This window comes from Ochotona princeps, chromosome 4 (genome assembly GCF_030435755.1).
Source record: "Ochotona princeps isolate mOchPri1 chromosome 4, mOchPri1.hap1, whole genome shotgun sequence".
NCBI lineage: Eukaryota > Metazoa > Chordata > Mammalia > Lagomorpha > Ochotonidae > Ochotona > Ochotona princeps.
Genome location: NC_080835.1, coordinates 19,902,027 through 19,926,307, shown reverse-complemented (window position 1 = coordinate 19,926,307; position 24,281 = coordinate 19,902,027). Strand labels below are relative to the sequence as shown.

Here is a 24,281-nt window from a genome sequence, read left to right as displayed (position 1 = left end):
TTCTCCAGAGACTGCGTACAGAATGAGAGGATGTTCCAAAATGACAGACACTAGTATTAATCAGGCGATGCCACATTCAGAAAGGTTAATGATATGTGATAGCAAGACAATCCATGCAAAAATGAGAGAGGATCAACATACTAAACAATTTCCACTTTGTTCCTGTTTGCTCCAATTAAGAGCTGTTGAAGTAGCATTTCTGTATTCCACACATCAACTACTTTCCAGAGCACATATAACTATATAAGATCAAAAACAAAATAAAAATGATGTAAAAAGGAAGAAGCTGGGATGGGGGGCAGGAGGGATTCTAGGATTAAGTTATCATAAAGTCCGGATTTCATCCCCTCCCCCATGCCCAGTCTCTAAACAGCCACTCTTGCGTCTAACTCATAGCTTCTAATAGTAGCTTTCCTGCTGGATTTTTTTTTTTTTTTTGCCTCAAATTTAGAGAGTATTTTAAGAAGGGAGAAAGCTTTATATTTTTGTGGATGTCATCTATTCAAAATTCCCTGTGAAAAATATTTGATAAATAAACAGCAGAGGTGCAAAGCATGGTAACAGGAATTGGGAGATGGTTCCATGAATAGAAATAATCTCGTTGGCATGAAAATAGCCCCCAAATGCCACACACTGAGTGCTTAACAACATCGCAATCTCACAAATAAAAAAGTGCTTTTAAGCTGCAGATGGATTTCCAAAAACAAACCGGAAAGCACAAACAGCTCAAGAAAGCAAGGACAGGAGTCTAAGTCGTCTTGTGACTTACCTTTGTCACGGATCCCCAAAGTTCACCAAGGCAAATTAAAAATCCTGGAGCTGGTCGTGCACAACTCTCGCTTCTTGTCTTCTTTTTTTTAAAGTCACACAGGAGAAAAATAGCCAGTTTCCAACGTCTCTGCTTTTTCGATCTTCTGGCACCAGCACAAACGTGTCCAAGAGACTCCGCCAAAAAGTAACCCAAAAACTCATCAAAGGCAAGAAGGGGAGTGTGGGAGAGAAAGAAGGTGCTGAAGGGTGTGTGTGTGTGTGGGGGGGCACACTGCCAGCCCGAGTGCCCCAAGAATCTTGTCACACTGTTGAAATGTCTTACTGTACGCTATACCTGCTGTGATTGTCACACAAGCACACACGCACACTCGGACAATCACACGTTATCTTTCACGCGGAAGCAGGCACACACACACACACACACACACACTAGTGTAACGAAAACTGTCGGCAGTAGACCTCCAAGGGCTGCTGAGCGCTGCAGATGGTATGGCTCGCTGTTACCTTCCCAGATCTGTGCGGGATCAAAAGAACATCCAACGTGGGGAGGGAGGGAGGGGGCGGCTTGGGGGGAGGGCAGGTCTGGGTAGAGCCGGATCCCTCGCCCCACAGGCAGACGCAGCAAGCCGGCAACGGGTCAGTCAGCAGAGGTGTCTGCTTGCAGGGTGTCCCGGATCATGGCAAGGTTATTAATCTTGATGTGCTGCAACCCCCACCCCCAACATTCGGCAGCCTGCATTGAGGTGATTGCCAGAGCTGTGTCTGTCCCTGTTCTACTGCATTTTGCTCAGCCCTCGGATGCTGCCAGTGAGACACGGTGGAGGCAGGAATACTAATAAGATGGTTAGCTACAGTTTCTTCCAGGCGGTCAGCACGCAGCACAGTAAACGTGTACTTCCCCGTGCACTGAGTGTGTGCCTGCGTGCCTGCAGGAGGTTGGGGGCGAGGGCGGGGGCAGGGGTGGAGGTGGGGGGTGGGGCGGTGCTGACAGTGAATCCATCTCTGCCCAGAAGGCAGGATGTTTTTTATCCAGCCTTGGAGGACTGTATCTTCTGAATCATCACTATCCTACGTTGGTGTTGTCTGACGGGGTTTTGCTTGGTATAAAGAAGAGGGGGTCACTGGTTTAGAAGCCTTGAACTGGCATTTGAAAGGGGGTAAAAAAAATTGCCCAGGAAGACAAATTAGCTTTATAAATAGGCTCCAAGGAGACAGAGGCAAATTTTTAACATGCTGCTGCCCTGGCTGTTAAATGGAAATACACAGCAATTTCAAAATCCAGCAACAGACTATAAATCCTGGAGCTGGCAACAAGTATCTGCATTTGACTGATGGGACTGTGGATAAATGGGTTCCCGGTAATATAAAAAAGTTTGTTCATTCATTCTGCATGGCAGCTGTGCAAGATCTTGGTAGGGTTAACTAAGTTTTAGCATAGATTAATTCGTTACTTTTACAGTTTTATTTTCAAATGCGGTTTTATCATGTAACCATCCAATTGGAGTGTCAATAGGGGGACTAGTCGACAATAGTCGTTAGCAAGCATTATGTCCATAACAATGGTACATGTGAGGAGGTTAGAGTTTTCAAAGAAAAAAGTGTCCTATGCCTTTTCGTACTGAAGCAAAGCAATGAAATGTATGTGTAATATGCCATGTGAACAATCCCTCAGCCTTTGGAACTCCACATTTTCTCCTCTGGGATTGGCTCTCATATTACAATACCGCTTCTTTCATTAGGGTGCTCACTGAGTTCCTTCAGCTGAATTAAATCAGTATGACCTGAAAAAATGCTGATAGCTGTAGAAGGGTGAATTATAGAGATCTGTAATATCAAATACTGCCAGCAGATGTCGCAATAGAGGACACAAAACCTACACATTTAGTAAATAGAGGTTTTAGTAAAACATAACATTGATCTAAACTACTGAGTTCTTAAAATTTTTGAGGTTTCAAATAACAACTTAAACACAAGCTTGTTTTTTCAAATGTTTATCAACTCGCTGTTTTATGCAATTCTAGCAGATGGTTTCTCATTAATAATGGGAAAGAAACACTGTAACACGATCAGATTGAATTTACAGCTAATAGTTTTCCAACAGTGGTAAGTTTTCCTTCTATAAAGGGAAGCATTTCGCATTTTGTTTGTAATGTGGCAGCTACTAGATGAATCCACAAAGCAGCGTAACCGTGGGAAATAAATTGGAGGCTTAAAATGAGTGTGTGAAGTTTTTAAGAAACATGTTCGTTTTAAAGCAGCAGTTGCGCAGCGACTTGGTCATGTCTGCAGTGGTACCTAAATGAAATGTACAGAGTTTTGACTGACCTTTTCCATTGCCATTTTGGTCAAAGCCTGAAGAACTTTCCAACACCCACCACGTCTTCTTTGACCTCCCCTCTCTTCCAAGGGAAATGGGGAACACCAACACTACAAAGCTGTCTCCTAGAAAATATGAAAAACAATAAGTGAAACCTTTTTTAAAATCTAGCATATCATCTTAACCTTTATCTAAGTGTAATGAATAAATACTGATCATCTCCTACTGTTAACTACTATAAACATTATTAACGCTTCATGATAAAGGCATGTGTACAAATTTCAATTTGCTTTATATTGGGCACTCTCTTTTTTAAAAAAATAAGATTTGTTTATTAGTTATATTAGAAAGGTAGATTTATAGAAAGAAGGAGAAACAGAGGGAAAAATCTTCTGTCTGCTGGATCACTCCCCAAGTGGTCACAATGGCTGGAGTTGACCTGATCCAAAGCCAGGAGCCAGGAACCTCTTCCGGGTCTCCCACGAGTGCAGGGTCCCAAGGCTTTGGGCCGTCCTCAACTGCTTTCCCAGGCCACAAGCAGGGAGCTGGATGGGAAGTAGAGCTGCCGGGATTAGAACCGGCGCCCACATGGGATCCTGGCACTTGCAAGGGGAGGATTAGTCAATGGAACGACCATGCCAGGACCGGGGGAGTCTCATTACATCATGATTCCTTCTCTTTGGGGAGCAGAAGAAGCAAAGTGTCTCTCTCTTTTCTCTCTCTGTTTCTGTTTCCTCTCTCTCTTTTTCTCCTTCCCGCTCTGATTTCGGCTTGCAAGCAGCACATAAACACCTACCTAATAGAATTATTATGAGGTATAGGGAGGACAATTGTGTTTTATGCATTTTGCATATTTTCTGACACATAGTAAATGAGGTATAAACGCTACACATGCCTGATAAATTAAGTAGATATTTATTATCGCCAATGTTAGCCCTGCTTTGGAGAGGTATCATAGAAGACATGTGCTTTTCAATTATTTTTACAAATGGTTGCTTCAGTGTTGTTTCTGTAAGCTTACAGTTCTGTGAAATATGACATTAAAAATTTATTATAAATCTACATAACTGCACATTCTTGTATCCGTCTATGTGTTCCAAAACTTACTAAGAAGGAAAACACATTACTTTCTTGATTTTCTGAGACCTTGACTCAGAAAATTCAGAATGAAAATCGAATGGCAACACATGACTCGCTCATTGAGATTTTCTTCCAAGCCACCTGAGGCACCAGGCATTAAACTTTTGCACTTAACAAGGCGCTGTCTATTGAAGGTGGGGTCTCAGAACACATGATTCCACGTAAGGCAGCTTGGCATTTTTGAAAATGACAGAAGTTGGAAGGTCACCGTCCCAGTCCTCTTGACACTTCTCCCTGGCACAGGCCATAAACATTCCCTAAACTTGCCCTGACGTAAGCCATAAAACCTCCATCAGCTAGCAGCTTTTCTGCCCATGGGGAAACACTTACATGCCAAGAAGAAGCAAAACCAACATACCTTGCTGAATTTCACCAGTTTTATTAATAGGAATTCATGCTCTTGTGTGTCTAGCCACACTTGCACACAGCTATCCGCTCATCAAAACGAAGCATAAGAGTTCACAGTCTGCTCCACTGATGTGAGTCTTCATTTCTGAAGCATCCTGAGCAACAAGAAGATTAGAGTAAGAACTGGGTGCTCGTCTCTTGTCAGTACCTTGTCATAGGGATCACAGCCAAGACGCCCGATGGTGAGGAACAGACAGTGGGGCCTGGGAGACAATCAGGTCATGACGGTGGAGTCCTCATGAGAGATGTCATCTTGGTGAGGAACAGATGGAAGGAGAATACTCTGGTGTGTCTGGTGCAGGTACAGTTGGAAATCTGTGTAAGGGGCCCGGCAGCGTGGCCTAGCGGCTAAAAGTCCTCACCTTGAACGCCCTGGGATCCCATATGGGCACCAGTTCTAATCCTGGCAGCTCCACTTCCCATCCAGCTCCCTGCTTGTGGCCTGGGAAAGCAGTTGAGGACGGCCCAAAGCCTTGGGACCCTGCACCCGCGTGGGAGACCTGGAAGAGGTTCCTGGTTCCTGGCTTCAGATTGGCGCAGCGCCGGCCGTTGCGCTCACTTGGGGAGTGAATCATCAGACGGAAGATCTTCCTCTCTGTCTCTCTTCCTCTCTCTGTGTATCTGACTTGGTAATAAAATAAAAAATAATAATAAATCTTAAAAAAAAAAGAAAAAGAAATGTGTGTAAGAACTGGGAAAAGGACCAGCACCAAGCATCAGCTTGGCGGCCAATTTCCCGGTTGTCAGAACTGAGAGAAGGAAAGCCCTTTTGTTTCACTGTTGTTTTATAGCATTTTTGCGTAGCAGCCTGAGCTTTCTAGAACATAAGATGAAAGATAAATAAATGAACAACAAAGGGATATAATTTGAAATCAACAATTCCATGACAAGCTATAGCAGATTATGATTGCAAATCAGGTTATAGATGCCTAGAGTTTGAACTTGAATATTTTTAATTTTGTTTTTGGCTACTGATCCTTGTACAATTATTGTACATCCAGTAAATACTTGGCTAAAGAAAAGGAATACCAAAAAGTTGGTCAGGGTGTTATTTACCTATAAATTCCTTCCAGGCCTATTGAAGGACCTTGGGATTAAAAAGAGGGTAGATTATAAAATCAAGCAGCTTACTAGGATACCCGTTGTTCTTCCTTGAGCATCCTAAGGCATTAGATAGATCGAACAATCCGAATATTAACATTTAGGAAAAGTTCCTTTGAAACCAAATGGCTGTGAGAGACTGAATATGTATCCTCGGTCACTCTCAGAAAGTTTAACACTGGCAGCGACTCCCAGGAGCTCAGCTACAGAAAGTGAGATGACGAAGAAAATGTGCACCTGCAAGACTTTGTCTTTCTTCTGCATGCAAGAAAGACCTTTCTCACAAATGTGAGTACTAGAACACCACACCTTTTAAAATGCCCAAGTAAACAGATTTTTGAGCAGTCGATTTCAAAGGGAGAAAAGAAGCGCTTAAATCCTCATACACTATTACACAGCACTGAATTGATCTGGGATAGTGAATTGTGAGTGACTCCAAAGGATAGATATATACAGTAGATGAATATTCTAGCAGGGATGTATTTTATTTTGGGGGGTCAGTGAAGAGTATGAGGGATCTTAACATTGTCAGTATGAACAGATTCCTCTTGGAATTCCAACATTATTATTATTTTTTTCAATTTGAAAGGTAGAGTTATAGACAGAGGCCTAGAGACACATAGAGAGAACAATCTTCCATCCACTAGTTGGCTCTGAAATGGCTGCACTAGCTGGGGCTGGGCCAGGCTGGGCCAGGCTGAAGCCAGGAGCGTCCTTCAGGCTCTCACCACTCCGCCACAGCAAAGACTCCAAATGTTTTCTTTCTTTTTAAGTCATTTAACACATCAGTTACTTTTAAAACATAATATCAATATTTTGCTAAGTTTATAACCAATGTGGAGGTATGACATGTGAGAAAACAGTACACATCTCAAGAATGAGAAAATGAATGCAGCCTGTTGCAAGTTTAAACGATACAAGATATGATATCACTCAAAGGCAGAGTCATGACTTAAACATGCATGGAATATCCCCAAATCAACTTTCATTATCCAAAAAGAAAGAAAATTGGGGCTGTCATTTGCTTATTCAGTTGAATGTGAAAGAATGCAGGAAAAATACACAGCTAACACAACTACAATGCAAGCTGACATAGTTCTATTTATTCCAGGTAAATAAATTTTATATGAAAAAAATTTACTGTGAAGAAAAAAAGAGTCACTTCACAGCAGCAAATTGTTAAGATTTCAACATTGTGTGTTTCATTGTAGCTCCAAGATGAACAAGGAAAAAAACAGGTAAAATTGATGAATCTGCAATTAAACTGAAGGATTTTGATAATAAAATAAGTAGATAGAAAATCAATGATATAGAAATAGTAGACAGAAAGCCAATAATAAAGACAAACTGAGCCACAATATAACAAATTTGTACCAACAGTTAAAAAACACTCTGTTCAACAACTGTAGACTATATATTATTGCTAAGAATACAAACAAAACATTTAATATTATGCTATATTTGAGTACATAAATATATTATGAATTTAAAATAAATAAATTCATATGAAAATATTTTCTCGCCACGGTGAAATTAATACATGGCTCCATTACAGAAAGCTATCTGGAAAATGCTCAAAGATTTGAAAATTAAATAGCAAGCATATGAATAAACCATGAATTAAAGAAGAAATTTAAAAAAATATGTATTTTATACCAAATAAAAGTAAAATGGCAACCTTTCAAAATTGATGAAATGCAGTGTAAGTTGTTTGCAGGGGTACATTTATAGCAATAAATAAATGAAATAAGTGAAATAAGTGAAATAAGAGAAACAAATGGGCCCAGCACAATAGGGTAGTGCTTAAACTCCTCGCCCTGAACGCCCGGGTTTCCATATGGCCGTCAGTTCTAATCCCATCGGCCCCTCTTTCGATCCAGCTCCCTGCTTGTGGCCTGGGAAAGCAATCAAGGATGACCGAAAGCCTTGGGACCCTGCACTCAAGTGGGAGACCCGGAAGAGGTTCCTGGCTCCTGGCTTCAGATCAGCATAGTTCTGGCCATTGCGGCCGCTTTGGGCGTGAATCATCAAAAGGCAAATATTTCTCTCTCTCTCTCCTCTCTGTATATATGACTTTCTAATAAAAGTAAGTCAATCTTTTTTTAAAATTATAAATACTTTCAATAATCAGAAAGTAGAAAGCAGGAATCACTATAGCTTCCACAGGCATCAAAGAAATCAGAAGAATTCTCAATAATTAGTCAATTATGAGGCATTAATTTTAACTACACCACAATCAAGAGAGTAATCTGCGCTCAGGCTTATTCTACTTGGAGATGGAAATTGAGTCATGATCCGTGGTGCTCTGTAAGTCCCTAAATAGGACATAAACTTTCAAAGAATTGTATCAGATCCTTCTTAGCGAACTCACGCAAAGAGGTTCTTCTACCATTGACATTACACATAAGAAATAATAAGCGATAAATGTTAAGGAATGATGGATTCTTTGGGTTGAAAGCACTAGGCAGACCTCAGGTAGAAATTAATATAAGAAACCCTCCAATATGTTAGAGTTACTGAAACTTGAAATCCTAGATGTGAAAAAAAACCTAAATATTCTGACAAACATAATGACCTAGCCCTCAATAAGTAGTTAAAACACTAGCAGAAACTATCAAATTGGACTCAAGAAATGATTACACAGAAATTTTAAGAGAAGCAAAAGGTAGAATGCAATCTTTCAGACTCATAAATGTAACCAGAATATTTGGATCATAGGCTACATTATTTTATAGCAGATTAAGTTGGGAGCAAATGCTTAACCAGGTTCTATATATGAGGTGTATATCTCAGCATGTGATATGGAAATGAAGAGAAGTATTGCGGTTTGCTAGAAGTAAGCTGTGTGGCATAGTAGATTTAGCCTCCACCTGCTATGCTGCATTCCATGTAGGCGTCAGGTCCAGTCCTGGCTGTCGCACTCCCAATCTAGCTCCCTGCTAACACACCTGGACAAGCAGCAGAGGGTGACCCAAGTCCTCGGTCCCTGTACCCATTGGGGAGACCCTGATGTAGCTCTTGGTTCATGGCTTCTGATGGCTCCATTGGGGAGTGGACCAGCAGATGGAAGATCGTTTCTCTCTTTTTTCCTCCCCCTCTGTCTCTCGCTCCCTTCTTCCCTCCCTCCCTCCCTCTCTTTTTCCGTAATTCTGCCTTTCAAAAAGGTAAATAAATAAATCTTTTATAAAGAAAATATTTACATTTGCCTAAATAGTAGAATTGTTGTCGTTAGCTTTAAAGAAGTTTGATAATTATGGTTTTCCTTAGTAATCCAGATAACCTTGTTATATTGGTCAATTAAAATATTAATGCTGTTACTTAAGACTTAGGTAAAACTGTTAGTAAATATAATATATGCCTCTAACTAAAAATAAAAAAAGGTATTGTGCCTGTATATGCACAGTTATAAACTCCTGTAGCAATGCATTCAAGGACAGATTCATTCCTCCTGTGTGTAAACATGCTCACCAGCAGGAAATGATCTCATTATTGTAGTCATGCTTATCCAGTCACCTTCTTTCAAAAACAAGTCCAAAATTAGTCCATTATATTGTCTTCTGAAACTCTTTCAGCTACAAACCTAGTGCTTATGAAAACACTGTAACAGTTGGAGTGAATCAAGGTTTGCACTTAGCACAGCAAAAGAAATGTTTTTCGCTTGTGAATAGGAGAAAAAAATCTATTCGCCACAGATTCTTTGTTCATCCTGTGATGACTGTGCAAGGGCTTTCAGAGCGTATTTTACCTGCCTTTCTTTCATTCAGATGATTAGCTGGGCAACTGTTTGTACTGTGCTTATTTTGAAAGATACAGCCACATTCTGACCTCCAAAATCTGACTGCTACCAAAGTCCTCCCTTCGGACATCACTAGTTGGCAGTATTATTTCCATCATCCTATTAATTACTGAATAGATACTGAATAGATTTTATCTACAAAATTGCTCAACCATCCCTACTAGAAGAGTGCAAGAATTTGACATAGAAGGCCCACGATAGTCTAACCATACCTTGTTTCTGGAAGCATTTTAGACTAAAGAAAATTTAAGGCAAATATATGAATTTTATAAAGATTTGGGTTTAATTTTACAAACGCTTGAGTGATGACTTATTGCCTTCATCTCCCAACAGGTACACATAGTCAAACTTATGCTTGTACAAAAAACTGATCTATCTAAGCCACATTGTATTTTTAAGCTAGAACAATGCTTAGTCAGTTTATTCATTTTGTGGATTTTGAAAACATGAGCATAAGCCAACTGGGTGATTACATAATGTGATTACAAAACTCAGTGTCAAGATTCTAAGGGTTAGGACATATGAAATATTGCACAAACATATCTCTTTTCTCTCTTTTCTCTCTCGCTCACTTTCTCTCTCTCTTTTTTCTCTCAAAAGCAGTTGCCTGGAATGTATTATTCATATCATAGTTTGTGGTAGTACTTAAATATGGTGATGCATATTAAAGTTTTATAAATACTGTTAGAAACAAAAATTATAATAGAATATACTATTAGAAATATACTACTTGTAGCAATATACAATTAAAATGCAAATTATTTTACTAAGGAAACCATTTTCATCTTGAAGAGAGCTGAAAAGATAAATATAAAATATATCAAAATGCTCTAATTTGAGAAAAATACTCCATAACGACATCAATGTATAGCCAAAACAATGACCAGGGTTGGAATTAACTAGGCTATTACACTTTATTAGAAATACATAAGAATTTTAATTTAAAGCTACTTAGACTAATGTGATAGAATAAAGAAATAAATACCCTCATTTTTTATGGAAAATCAATATTGGGTGACCATCTTATTTTTTTTTTTTGCCAAATAAAGGTCATAAAATGAACCAAACAAACCAAAAACCCTACTGATGCGTTATGATCAAATAAAATAGCAGCTTAACAAGTGCTAAAAGAAGTGAAGAAGAAATAATTTCAGGGACAAAACCCAGCTAATAAGTTGAATTAATCTTTTTGCTTTAAAAGATTTATTTATTTTTGGGCTCAGTGTGATAGCCTAGAGGCTTACGTATGCTGGGATCCCATATGGGTTGCCGGTTCAAATCCCAGATGCCCTACTTCCCAACTAATTCCCTATTTGTGGCCTGGGAAAGCAATGAAGGATGGCTCAAAGCCTTCTGCTCCTGCACCTGTGTGGGAGACCCGGAAGAAGCTTTTGGCTTCTGGCTTTGGATCAGTGTAGCCCACATTTATTTATTTTTATTGCAAAGTCAGATAGAAAGGAGGAGAGACAGAGAAGATCATCCGTTCGTTGATTCACTCCCCAAGCGGTTGCAACGGACAGAGCTGCACAGATCCAAAGCCAGGAGCCAGGAGCCAGGTCTCCCATGTGGGTGCAGGGTCCCGAGGCTTTGGGCTGTCCTCTACTGCTTTCCCAGACCATCAGGAAGCTGGATGGGAAGTGGGCTGCTGGGATTAGAACCGGGGCTGATATGGGATGCCGGCGCATGCAAGGTGAGGTCTTTAGCCACTAGGCTACCATGTTAGGCCCAAATTAATCTTTCTTAAAGATATTTTATAAAATTTACTTTTTCCACATGATTAATACTTTATTAGGTGATGATATAAAAAAAATGGAAAGTAGAGAATAACAACCAAAGAAACAAAAAGAACAGAGAAAAAATAACTAGATAAAAAAATGAAAAAAAAAAAAGACTGTTCTTCAGGAGCATAAACAAAGGCTATCCACAGTAATTAAATCTGAAAGGTCATCCTTGCACTTGTGGATTGTAGTTTTTGTACTCTCCGTGGTAGTTCTCATAGACTAGCAAAGGTTGTGATATTTGTGTTTGGGGGACTGTATTAGTTCTCTAAAGATGGTTTCCAATGGCATCCATTTAGTTGCAAATGATGAAATTCCATTCTACTTCTTTTTTCACAAAGAAAATATTTTTATTTGTTTACCAAAGACTCTAGGAAATAATAGAATAAGTTTAACCAGTTCATGACATGACATAGATTGGGTTGAAAAGCTATAGATGAGTAATTTGCTTTGTTTCACTCAACCTCCCCTCTAATCCAGCAGATGGCATCTCTGGCATATTCCTAACTGAAGCGTGATGTATCCAGGTGAGAGAAGGACGGTTTCCATCTATTAGTTATCATCTTTCCCTTTTTTTTCTTTTTCTTCTTTTTCTCCGGGCCGGGAATTGCTGTGCTGGTGCATGGCTCTTCCTCAGAAAGCGGTTCTTCCTTAATCTGCTTCTTTTTTATCCTTTTTCTTCTTCTTCTTCTTCTTCGCAGGAATTTCCTCTTCTACCTCTACTACTTTATCTTCTTCCTCTTCTTCACCTTTAATTTTAATCTTGGCCTTTTTCGCTTTCCAGTAACTGGAGTCCTCACCAAAAGCATCATAACGGACAGCCAAAACAGTTTTGGCTGCCAGCATTCAGGAAATTTTTCCTTGGTGTGTTTAGGACTTGTCTGGCCCACAAGTGAAGCATGGTAAATGAGACCATACTTCGGGGTGTCTGGTCGAGATTTGAGGGCCTGGAAGAGTGCCTTTTCTGCTCCAAGAACCTGAACTGTAGAAGATGCATGCTTGGCCAAATTCATAAGAGAACCTGCATGAGCAATAAGCCCTGCTCCAACCGATTCCCTGACCATGACTGAGACATTGGGTGCAATGGCCATCATGCAATTCGGCAGACATTCATAGAGCTGGGTTCTATATTCAGAGATTTCAATGACTTGGGAACCAAGATGCAGAATGTTGCAAGTATCTTCTGAAAATTCTGTTCCCATAGATGTTTCTGCAGCTATTTGCACTTCAGCTTCAACTTCTTCTGGGAGCAGTTCAGAACATGTAGCAAAAGCATAGTTCTTCCTATCGCCAACATTCTGTAAACACTTGTAGTGTGTCAAATTATCTGAAATAATTTTTCCTAATGCAGGGAAATGCAAGCCATACCATTCTCTACATTGCATAATGTAGTTATTCAGTTTTTTTATCCAAGTCATCCAGCAAAGAAATAGCCTGAGCAATCATTGTGTCCACTTTATCAGCACTAAATTTCAATCTATACTGAGACAGGCAGTATTTCATAGCATTACATAGTCCACGTGCCACATTCTCCTTCACTGGTCATCTGTTGATGGGCGTCTAAATTGAATGCATTTCTTAGCTATTGTGAATTGTTGTAAACACACAGCTATCTCATATGCTGATTCATTTCATTTGGATAAATTCTCAAGAGTGAGATGTGCGCTCCAAATTTTAATAGTTCTACTTTGCAAAATAAGGGAAAAAATCTGAATCTGTGACTATTAGAGTAGCTGAGATCATCAGGAACAGAATATTACATCAGTTTAATCTAATTTGATTTTCATATGCACTGTTTGTATGTCAAAATCTAAAGTGGTAGCCGAATTACTAGTCTGTCAGTTTTGAGAGCTGATTACAAGCATGCCATTTAAATACATTGGCTGTATTTAAATCATTTTACCTGACATTAATTCTGGCATCTTTCGCTTTTTACAGAGGACCAAAGTCTCATAAAATTGACTTGATTTCTAACCAATCCTTTAGACATCTGTTATATCTAGCAGGTCCTATTCAAAATGATGAAGATTCAAAGTCGAGTACGATAGGATTTTGGACTTTAAAGATCCCGAAGATAAGAAAGTGGTGCTTTTAGCAAATAATTATTGACAGAATGATAGATAACTAAACTTGATTGGCTAACATTTCTATTTTTATTAGTAAGAATGCCATATTTTAAACCTGCATATGCTTATTAATATATTACTAGATGTATATTAATACATATATGCAAATGATAAAAGATTTCCTGGAAAAGGCCAGTGTTGTGGCACAGCAGTGTGGCTACCACCTGCAATGTCAGGATTTAATATGAGAGCCAGTTCGTGTGCTGGCTATTCTACTCACAATCCAGTCCCTGCTATTTGCCTGAAAAAAAGCTGCTGAAGATGAACCACATGTTTAGGACCCCATCACCCAAGATGGAGACCCAAAAAAAGATCTTGGCTTCTGCCTTTGGCCTCCCCCAGTCTTTGTAGTTGTGGTCATTGGAATGAGCCAGCTAACAGAGTATCTTTCTCTGTGACTCACCATCTCTTTCTATAGCTCAGACTGAAAAGAAAGAAATCTATCTTTTTAAAATGCACTCACAATTGGAATTAAATGTGTTGTAAATCAGACCTTTTTCCCTGTGGCTAGGGGAGGCAGGCACAACGAGGGGTAGCAGTGGAAAGGAAATATTTGTTTCTCTTTCTCAGTCTCTATTCCTGTACATTTGCATCTTTCTTCCGTTTTCACTAGTTGTGACTCCTTTTTACATGTATTCATTCAGCATACATTTGTTAGCACTAGTCCATGGGAAGTCAGTAATGGACGATAGTAGAAAAGATCTTCTCTTTGTGGAAAAGCCCAAGTGATTCATTACACCAAAGATGAGCTTACGTAAACTGATAGCGTGAACTCTGCTTTGAGATTTTGAGAGTCTGAGTCCCATCTCGACCAATGAGTAGCTATGGGATCTTGACATCCCAGCTTCCTCACCTCGAATGTGGGAGAGCAAAGTTTCTACTTTAAAGAGTTCTGACAAGGTTAAATGTCATCTGAGCTCTGCACCCCTGGAGACTCTCAATGATAAAGGCATTCACACATCCTTCACGCTCAGGCAAAGGACCTGGCTCAGGGGCTCTGTGCTTCCAAATTTGAGACCCATTTTGTCTTGTTTGACTCCCACGTAACTCCTGGATGGTTGCCATTCTTTTGCTTGCTTGGATCCTTGGCGAATCTCTGGAAAGATATCTTGTCTATGTTTGGTGAAAAAAAAGAAAATCTGGTTTTCCTTAAATGCCTTATATTGAGTTTACATAAAGAATTGTGCCATTGAGAAGAAAATAGTTTTTTTTTTCCCCTGTGTAGAACTATGCTTGATTTGTGAGTGAAAATGTATTTGTCAAATTTATTTTTTACCTTTATTTGAAATACAGAAAGACAAAGAGGGATAGAGAGGCAGATAGCTGGAGGTCTTCCATCTGCTGGTATGGTGCCCCAGTGATGGACCGGAACAGCAGGAGCTGAGCCAGGTCTGCAATGCAAGGCTCCACGTGGGTCTCCCGCATGAGTGAGTCAGCATCTGCTGCCTTGCAGGTGACGCATCAGCAGCAAGCTTGACCACATGAGTTGTGGGCTTGAACTGGGCACTTCAAGAATGAATGCATTTGGGCCCGGAAGCATGGCCTATCGGCTATAAGTCCTCGCCCTGAACGCGCCAATATCCCATATGGGCGCCAGTTCTAATCCCGGCAGCCCTGCTTCCCATCCAGCTCCCTGCTTGTGGCCTTGGAAAGCAGTCAAGGACGGCCCAAAGCTTTGGGACCCTGCACCCGCGTGGGAGACCTGGAGGAGTTTCTAGGCTCCTGGCTTCGGATCGGCGCAGTGCCGGCTGTTACAGTCACTTAGGGAGTGAATCATCGGATGGAAGATCTTCCTCTCTGTCTCTCCTCCTTTCTGTCTATCTGACTTTGCAATAAAAATAAATAAATATTTTTAAAAAAATGAATGAATGCAGTTGTCCCAAGCTCTATACCACAAACCTGACACCATGACTAAAATTTTAGAAGTGACGCTGTAAGTCAGCATTTGTCTGTAGGTATTTATGTCAGAAAAGGTTAGAATTGAAAATAGTGACTACCTAGGGACAGTGCCAACTACAGTGTGAAACCTTTTCAAATGCCCTACGATGAGATTGGTGTAAGCACAGATAATCCCCTATTTAAACTGGCTTGTCCTAGAAATTAAGAAAAGGTCTTCTAAAAAGTTAAGGAAATTAATTCTCAAGATTTTTCAGAGTACAAAAAAATCTGCCATTTTAAAAACCAGCTATGTAATATTTTAAGAATTCCTATCTATATAATATAAATTTAGCATACAAACATAAAACTAGCTCAATAATATTTATTTAAAGCATATAATTGTTTTTCCCCGTGGTATGATTTTTTTCAGTAAAACACAAATACACATTTTTGTTCTATGTGGCATGCTACTTCTAAACTTACAGGTTTACTGAACAAAAAAGTTACCCAGTCGAGCTTTCGAACTCAGAATGCTAACCATCAAATGACAGAGGACAAAACAAGTCAATCAACCACCTCAGCTATATGTTGGCAATGAAAATGCTGGGCAAATGGAGACTCTATGTTGGACTGTGTCAATCAGTGGATTCTCCAACGACCGCATTGTGCTTGGAGTGGTGAGAGTGGCAGCAATTCAGATCTGTTGAAATATCAAAACCACTCTGCCGGCTCTACCTTCAGACCAGAGATGGTCTCCCCTAGAAACTGATGAGCTTATCTGGACAATAAGATGCTGGACTTTATGCCTGGTCAACGCTTTCAATGAAAGAATCTCAACTGAATTTGAACTGTGGTAATGCAACAGATCCCAGGACCCTGCAGGACATTCCAGTCTCTTGGCATCAGCCTGGTCCAACCTTAGCTGTTGCAGCCATTTGGGAGGTAATGGATGATCTCATTGTCTCTCTTCCCTCTCACTTTATGATACAGCCTTTGAAATAAATATTTTTTTTAAATTGTATTGAGATCCTCTTGGTCTTGTCACAGCAGGGTGTAATAGTAACAAATTAGGATATCTGTTTATAAATAGAGCCCAAAGTGCTAGTATGGTGTTTCAACAGGCTAATCCTCTGCCTTACAACACCAGCATCCAGTTCATGTCCTGGCTGCTCCACTTTCCGTCCAGCTCCCTGCTTATGGCCCGGGAACTGTGGAAGTTGGCCACGTCTTTGGGCCTCTGTTCCCACATGGGAAACCTGTGGGGTGGCACTCGTGCTTCCTGGCTTCCATCGGCTAAGTTGGGTTGTTGCAGGCGTTTGAGGAATGAGCCAAGGAATGGAAGATCTTCCTCCTTCTGTCTCTTCTTCTCTTTGTCATCTCACTTTCAAGTAAAACTAAATAAATGCATACATCTTTATTTTTATTTAAAGAAAAATAGAATGCAAGGGAACCCTTCATGTTCACTGCCTGTGCACAGCTCCACTCCAACAGAAGTCACACCACTTGGCTTTATCAACTTGTGTCTGCCTTGTGCTCCCAAGTAATTCTCCACAACACATGATTCATAATCACAGATTTCTCTTTTATTGAAAATGATGTTCTATTGCATTTAAAAGATGTTACTCCATTTGTAGGAATGCCCTCCTTTCCTTGTTTTCCGTTGTGAACTACAATGTAACTCAGTCGGAAACAAGAAATGTTGGAGCAACTCTCCTTCTTGTGTATCTTTCTAACTCATTCCCTGTCTTTCTTTGGTTTCTTGTTATCGCTGTTACTATAACAAAGCATAGGTAACTTACGAGGAAGTTAGCTTGGCTCAGGGTTACTGATGTTAAAATGTATGAACTGTCCAGTGTTGGCATTTTGTCCTTAGTCCCTCCACAACAACGTAACATGGTGAAGAAGAAGAAAGGAAACTAGTGCCTTACAGAGCCAGGTCTTCTCTTTTACAGTGATTTCTTTGTCTTGCTCAAACACCAGTTCTAGGAGATCCCATTCATTCTCCCTAAACAACGCTAATATTTTCCTGAGTGTGGAGCCCTCTGACCTAATTATCATCCACCAGTCCTCCTCTCCTCTTATTGACTCCACAGGGTCAGCACTACCACACTAGGGACTAAACTACCAACACTTGAAACTTGGGACACCACATATGTAAAACAGTGACTTGCTGTGGGTTGTATGGTTATCTAGGGTCACTCTTCCACTGCAACAAAAGTTGCAAAGGGAAAGAAAAACTGTCTTTGTGAAACCCAACTATGTGTAGCCCCAGGTCCTGGAAAAGATGAACAATTATAAGCACTCAGTAAACACTGTTGAGTAAATAAAATATGCATTAAACTGTCAACTGTGGAACATACCAATGGAGGACTATATAAAATGCACTCACTTGTCTTCAGTGAAGCTGCGGAAAAAAGAAGTAGAGTTTAGAAAATTGAGATCTAGAGAGATAAGAAAACATGTCGTTGGTGCACCTATGTATGGATACAGATGCTCCAAAGTGCAGAAAACAGGCTGTCTGTTTTTGATTTATTTATTGGATAGTTACTATATACTTACGCCTGTGCTAAGCTTAGGGGGATGGAGACTGCTCTTGATGGTTTCGTAGAAGAGAGGAGGAAACTGACAAGAAGATAGATGCTTGCAATTTAGTGATACTTGCTGCAAAACAAGGTAACAAAATATAAATATTACAATCACAACACCTGCCAACTTGAGAACTTAAGAGTGGAATGATGACAGCAGAGGCCTGAAGCGGGGAATGAAGACACTACCCATTAATCAGATCCACAAATCCAGTATGATTTTGTACATGCTGCTCTGCTGACCCAGGAAATGTTTTCCATGCCTTAAGGAGGCACGAGTCTCACATCTCAGGAGTATTACTGAGAAATGATAAGTGAATCCATTGTCTAAAAGACTCACACCCTCGTTGGTTTTATTGACCTTTCTCTTCATATAGATGACATCAGAATACACAGATGTAACATACCCTTATCGTCACCACTTAATGGATATCCAAACCTATAACTATAACAAGGTATCATTCTTTAACTAACACCAATATTTATTTGTGACTTGTTTGAATGAGAGAGAGTGGTTGTAGTGGGGTAAAGAGACATGGAGAACTGGGGGAGGTGGGATCATGTGTCTGAGAGGATCTCTCTTTCATTGGCTTATTCCCCAGGTGTCCACTACAGTCATCGCTGTCAATCTAAAATCAAGGGCCCAGAACTCAATCCAGTTTTCCAATGAAAATCACAGGAAATTCAACTATGGCTGTTCCATAGGGTATGTTTTAGCAGGAAGCTGGAACCAAAAGTGGAATCATGAGTGATATGAGTGTCTCCAGTGGCATTTTAATCACCAAGCCAATATGCACACCTGGTTTGTAATGTTCTTTCTAACCATGACAGTACAAAAACAGCTCTAGTGGTAGCTGTCAGCTAACGAGCACAAGTTTCAAGCTCTGGGAAAAGACAATATTTTGGAGTAATATGGGTGGTATAGATTAAACAGTATTTGTATGCTCAAACTCATGCAGGAGTTTGAATCCCAGAGTCATATTAAAGGATAAAGATTTAACTCAGATATGGTATCTGAAAGTAATTAGATTGGATTAGATAACTAGAATTGCACTGCACAGTTTAATTGTTAGGATATTATTGGGAAGGATCAGTATGAAGGCAGAGGAAGCATGTTTTTCTCTTTCCTGACTTGCCACCTTCAAGCCAGAACTTAAAACTAATCAGCTCGAAATGAGGTGTGGACACCCCAAAATGTATGTGAATAACTAGATGTAACTCCCACCCTTTTTGTGTCCCTTTTTAGTCTCCCTCTTACTGTCCCAGTACTGAAAAACACTATTTTTCAAAAAATTGTAGTTTTGTTTCAAAAATGCCATAAAAACACCATACTGATGTTGCTTTTTCATTTTGGCTTTTTAAAAAATTCATTTTGTGCATTCACTTTTCATCCACACAGTTATATTTCTCAACAGAATATTTTTTTTAACTACTGGATAATAACATTAAATTTACTTACTACTGGAAGGTGATTGGTTTCTTTCCACTTTTGGAAAATTATGACAGAAGTCACCACAGACATTTCATTGGAGGATTTTGTGTGACCATAAATTTTCGCTTCTTTTTGGTAAATACATCAGAGAAAAATAGATAGGATATATGAATAAGTAGGTTTTGACATGAAATGTTTCCCATTTTGATTTTTTATTTCTTGCTTTTATAATTCTGATAGAATACATGTAAAAATGCCTTAAAATCATTCAGTTTGTCTCATTTATTAAGACATCTCCAGGAAACCAATACAACTAATTATGTGTGTGTGTTTATACAAATATATAATATAAATATGAATATAAATATAATATATTTACATACTATATATATTTATATATGTTATTTATACATATAGTTGGGAATGTTTGCACTTGCTTGCTGCCATCTTAATATGCTGTTTAATAAGGCATCTGAACTATTTTGCTGTCCATTTTATAAAATTATTTTTCCTTATCATATAGTATTAGACATGCATATAATTTTAGGTAGAAATTATTTTTATATGTAAAATTGAAAGCTATTGCCTAATAACTTGAATTATTTATATAATGACTTTCTTTACTTCTGATGATTTTTCCAGGATGCATGCCTACACTTATATCTTGTTGCGTATTTCCAACTTTTTTTCCAAATGTTTGACGGTTTCTGAATGCAGGTTTAGAACAGAACACTTTTAATGTTAGCAGAATTCACTTATCTTCATTTTTTGGGGGGGTGATATTTCGGTTAGCTGAAGTTAATGCTTGGTAACATAAAGAAGCCCAATTTTTCTAGTATTCATTGTTGTAGAGATTATCTTTTACCACTTGAATTCTCTTAGCAACTTTCTCTAAAACAAGTGTCTGTATATTTAAATGCAAACTCCAAGGTATCTGCCTCTGCCACACGGATCAGTCATCCCATCCAAATCAAACATATGATACTGCAGCCTACAATAAACTTTAAAATCACTTAATGCATGTACTACAGCATTATATTTAATTTTTGTGTTTAAGAAGCTATTCTTGGTCCAGTCTCTCCCTTGAGGCATTTAGAAGTCAGTTTGTTCCACTCTGGGGTTCCCCTGCTCTATGCATAAGACCTCCTGTTAAGAGGTTGTCAGGCTCGTTCTTGATTCCCTGAAGACTCCTGGATCCTCACCAAGGACTATCAGTACGGGCACCAAGGACTTCATCCCAATTGCCAAGGAGAACACGGGGAATTGGAGTGTCTTCGGAGGCCGAGAACTCCGAAGTCACCCAGCCCCGTTGGGATCTACCACATGGGATGGAAGAAGCCCAAATTCTTCCTCACAGGATCCAACGCCATCAGAACAACAGCCAGGAGCCCTGAGGGATCTGCAGAAACAGAAGAACAGTAAACTTCCTTTGGGACTAGGCAGAGGAGCTTCTTCTGGTCCTTGCTTAGATCCAACTTTGGATCCCCATCCTCTCTTGCAATGACCATCAGGGGCGCTCTGGAGCCCCCCCCCCCCCGCCCCCCAAAATAGAATAGATAGAGAAATACAAGGAAAGCTTAACAGGAAATGGTCAGCGTGGATCCAGATATACCTTACCAGGTAGGACACAAAGATTAGTTACTCCTCACTGGGGTATCGAAGATTTCTCTGCACATCCCTCCTAAAACTGTTCTAGCACCTCAACTGTTGACAAATACCTTGTTAGACTTCTAAGCCAGTTTAGACTATCCTAAAATCTGCCAAGTTCAGCAAAATTATGCATCAACACAACACACTGCTAAATACTAAAATGAAAACAGATGCAGGACAGCTGAATGGTACCCTACAGCACTTAAAGGTGTAACAGCCAGTTCTGTGTACAAACAAAAATTGAAGTGTCAATGAAGTAGTTACAGGATGTGGTCAAGAACTTGCATTGTTTTAACATATTGGTTACTCAATACCATGTCAATTAATTCCATAATGCTGCAAATTGTTTTTGATATTGTGCCGGGGATTCTAATTGATCAGGAAGATATTCTGCCAGCTCTACCTTCAGACCAGAGATGGTCTCCCCAAAAAACTGTTGAATTTATCTGGACAATAAGATGCTGGACTCTATGCTTGGTGTATGTTTACAACGAAAGAATCTTGACTTAATTTGAATTGTAATACTACAACAAGGTGGAGGAATCCACCATGGGGGGAGGGCACGGATAGGGGTTGGGGGAATCCTAGAGCCTATGAAAATGTGTCACAAAATGCAACATAATAAAAAAAAAGAGAAAGTCAATTTGTTGAGTGCTAACATACTAGTATACTGATTTTGTTTCACATCCTCAGGAAGATTATTTGTGAATTCTTACAGCATCTTTAGTAGAGTCCTTGGGATTTTTTTATAGACAATTAAGTTGTGCATAAATGGAAACTATATTCCTTCTCTTGCCATAGATGCGCTTTATATTTCTTTGTCCCATGTTATTGCAATGGCCTGTACCTCCAGGTTGATACTGAACAGCAGTGATTAACAGTGAACACTTTTTATCTGTTCCTGATCTTAGTGCATTGCATACATCCGTCACCATGTATCCTTTACTGTGTGGAGGGTGATATGCTTTTTTGTTTTAAAGATTTATTTATTTTTATTACAAAGTCAGATATACAGAGAGGAGGAAAGACAGAGAGGAAGATCTTCCGTCCGATGATTCACTCCCTAAGTGAGCCACAACGGCTGGTGCTATGCCGATCTGAAGCCAGGAACCAGGAACCTCTTCCGGGTCTCCCACGTGGGTGCAGGGTCCCAAAGCTTTGGGCCGTCCTCAACTGCTTTCCCAGGCCACAAGCAGGGAGCTGGATGGGAAGTGGAGCTGCCGGGACCAGAACCAGTGCCCACATGGGATCCCGGGGCGTTCAAGGCGAGGACTTTAGCCACTAGACCACAGTGCCAGGCTCAAGTAATATGTTTTATACCTACATTTCTGAGAGTTTTCTCTTGGACATTAAATTTTCATATATTTTTTCTTTATTTAATTTCCATTCTATTTTTTTTTGTCCAGTGTTTCTCTGCATTATTTTAGATTGCTTGATCCTGAGACTACAATATATTTAAATATAGAGTATGGCTATTGTTTTTGCTTTCAATAGTCATACATATATGCATATATATTTCATATATCTATGCTATCTATATAAATAAATATTATACATTGATATATTCATATATCTCTATAGAGAGAGCTCAGCGGAAGAGAAATCTCTCATATTTTCTTGACCTCCACTTTTGACATTTCTTTTTTTCTCTTTAGTATCATTTTCCACTAGCCTTAAGACATTCCCTAGAATTTCTTTTAGCATTTCTTTCAGAGCACATTTGCTGATGACAAACTCACTTAGTTTTGCTTCATCTGTTAGTGTTTCTATTTCATCTCTTTTTTAGAAAGATATTTTAAATGCATTTAGAAGTCTCAGCTGACAGTTCTTTTCTTTTAGCACTTTAAATTTGTTTTTCCACTGACTCATGACCTACATGCTATCTGATGAAAATAAGAAGTAATTTGAATTTTTCCTCCCATATGCAACTTACTAGATTTCTGTAACTACTTCAGGATTTTTTTGATCTTTAATTTTTATCAGTTTTATTATGATGTCTCTGGGTAAGCTTTTGCTTTTTAATTAATTTTGTTTGGGATTTTTCACAGCATCATGAGCATGTAAATCTGTAAGTTTCATCAAATAGAGGAAGCTCACAGCCATATTTCTTCAAATGTATTTTTCTGCACTAAATTTTTTCTCTTCTTTTAGAATGACAGTAACACAAGTAGTAGACTTTTTTTTTTTTTTTTTACATTCTCCAACCATTCTGTTAGGCTTTGTTCGTTTTCAAATGATATTTTTCTTTATAAATTGGAATTTTTAAATAACAAAACTTTCCAGGCTATACAATTTCCATTCTGCAATTTCATTTGACTCCTGAACCCTTTAATAATTTTATTTTCTTGTAGTTTCAATATATTGATTTTCATCTCAGCTGAAAGGCAGAATGTGTGTGTGTGTGTGTGTGTGTGTGTGTGTGTGTGTGTGTGTGCATAGAGAGAGAAGACAGAGAGAGGAAGAGAGAGAGAGGTAGAAGTGCCATTTACTAATTCTCTCCCTAGATGTGTGCAACAGCAAAGACCAGGCCAGGCTGAAGCAAAAGTCCAGAACTCAACCCAGTCTCCATTTGGGTAATAGGGACCCGAGTATTTGCCCCATTACGTTATGTCTCCTAAAGTGTCGATTAGCAGGAAAAAGTAGAGTCAGGAGTTGAACCAAACACTTTGATATGGGTTACAAGCTTGCCAAGTACCAATTTAACCACCGTATCAATTACCCACTCAGATAATTACTTTTGTTGATTATTAAAATGTTCACTTAACAATCTGTGTAGTTTCTCTTTATCTGCTGAATATGCTATCTTCATATTTATTTCAATTGTCTTCACTACTGCATTCCAGAGCATGACTATAAACTTCCCAAAACGAGGTCAGTGCCGTGGCACTACAAGTGAAATTGTGCTCTGCAACTGTATTGCACCTAAGGAGTGAACCAGCAGATGAAGCTTTCTCTCTCTCTCTCCATCTCCTTCTCTTTCTTCTCTTTCTCCCTCTCTCTCCTTCTCAGTAACTCTTTCAAAATACATAAATCTTTTAAAAAATACAGATAATAGTGTGGAAATAATGGTTTTACCCACTTTCTTGTAGCCATTGACCCTTTGTACCCTAATCAACTATGTAACATTACTTAAAAAAAAAGGTGAAAAAATACAAAATTTCAGATTTTGTCTAATAATTCCAACATCTGGGTCATCCTATGTATGTCACCTCTTGAAAATCTCTTTCCTTGAAAAACTGCAACATTTTTCAAACCCTCTGTATATTTAATCAGTTTGAATTCTATTATAAACTTAAAAA

General features: G+C 39.2%; 1 pseudogene; it reads right to left on the bottom strand.

Moving 5' to 3' along the window:
• Positions 1 to 11,678: 11,678 nt before the first annotated feature.
• Positions 11,679 to 12,814, bottom strand: LOC101531658 (nucleolar protein 58-like; annotated as a pseudogene).
• Between the last annotated feature and the right edge of the window lie 11,467 nt (positions 12,815 to 24,281).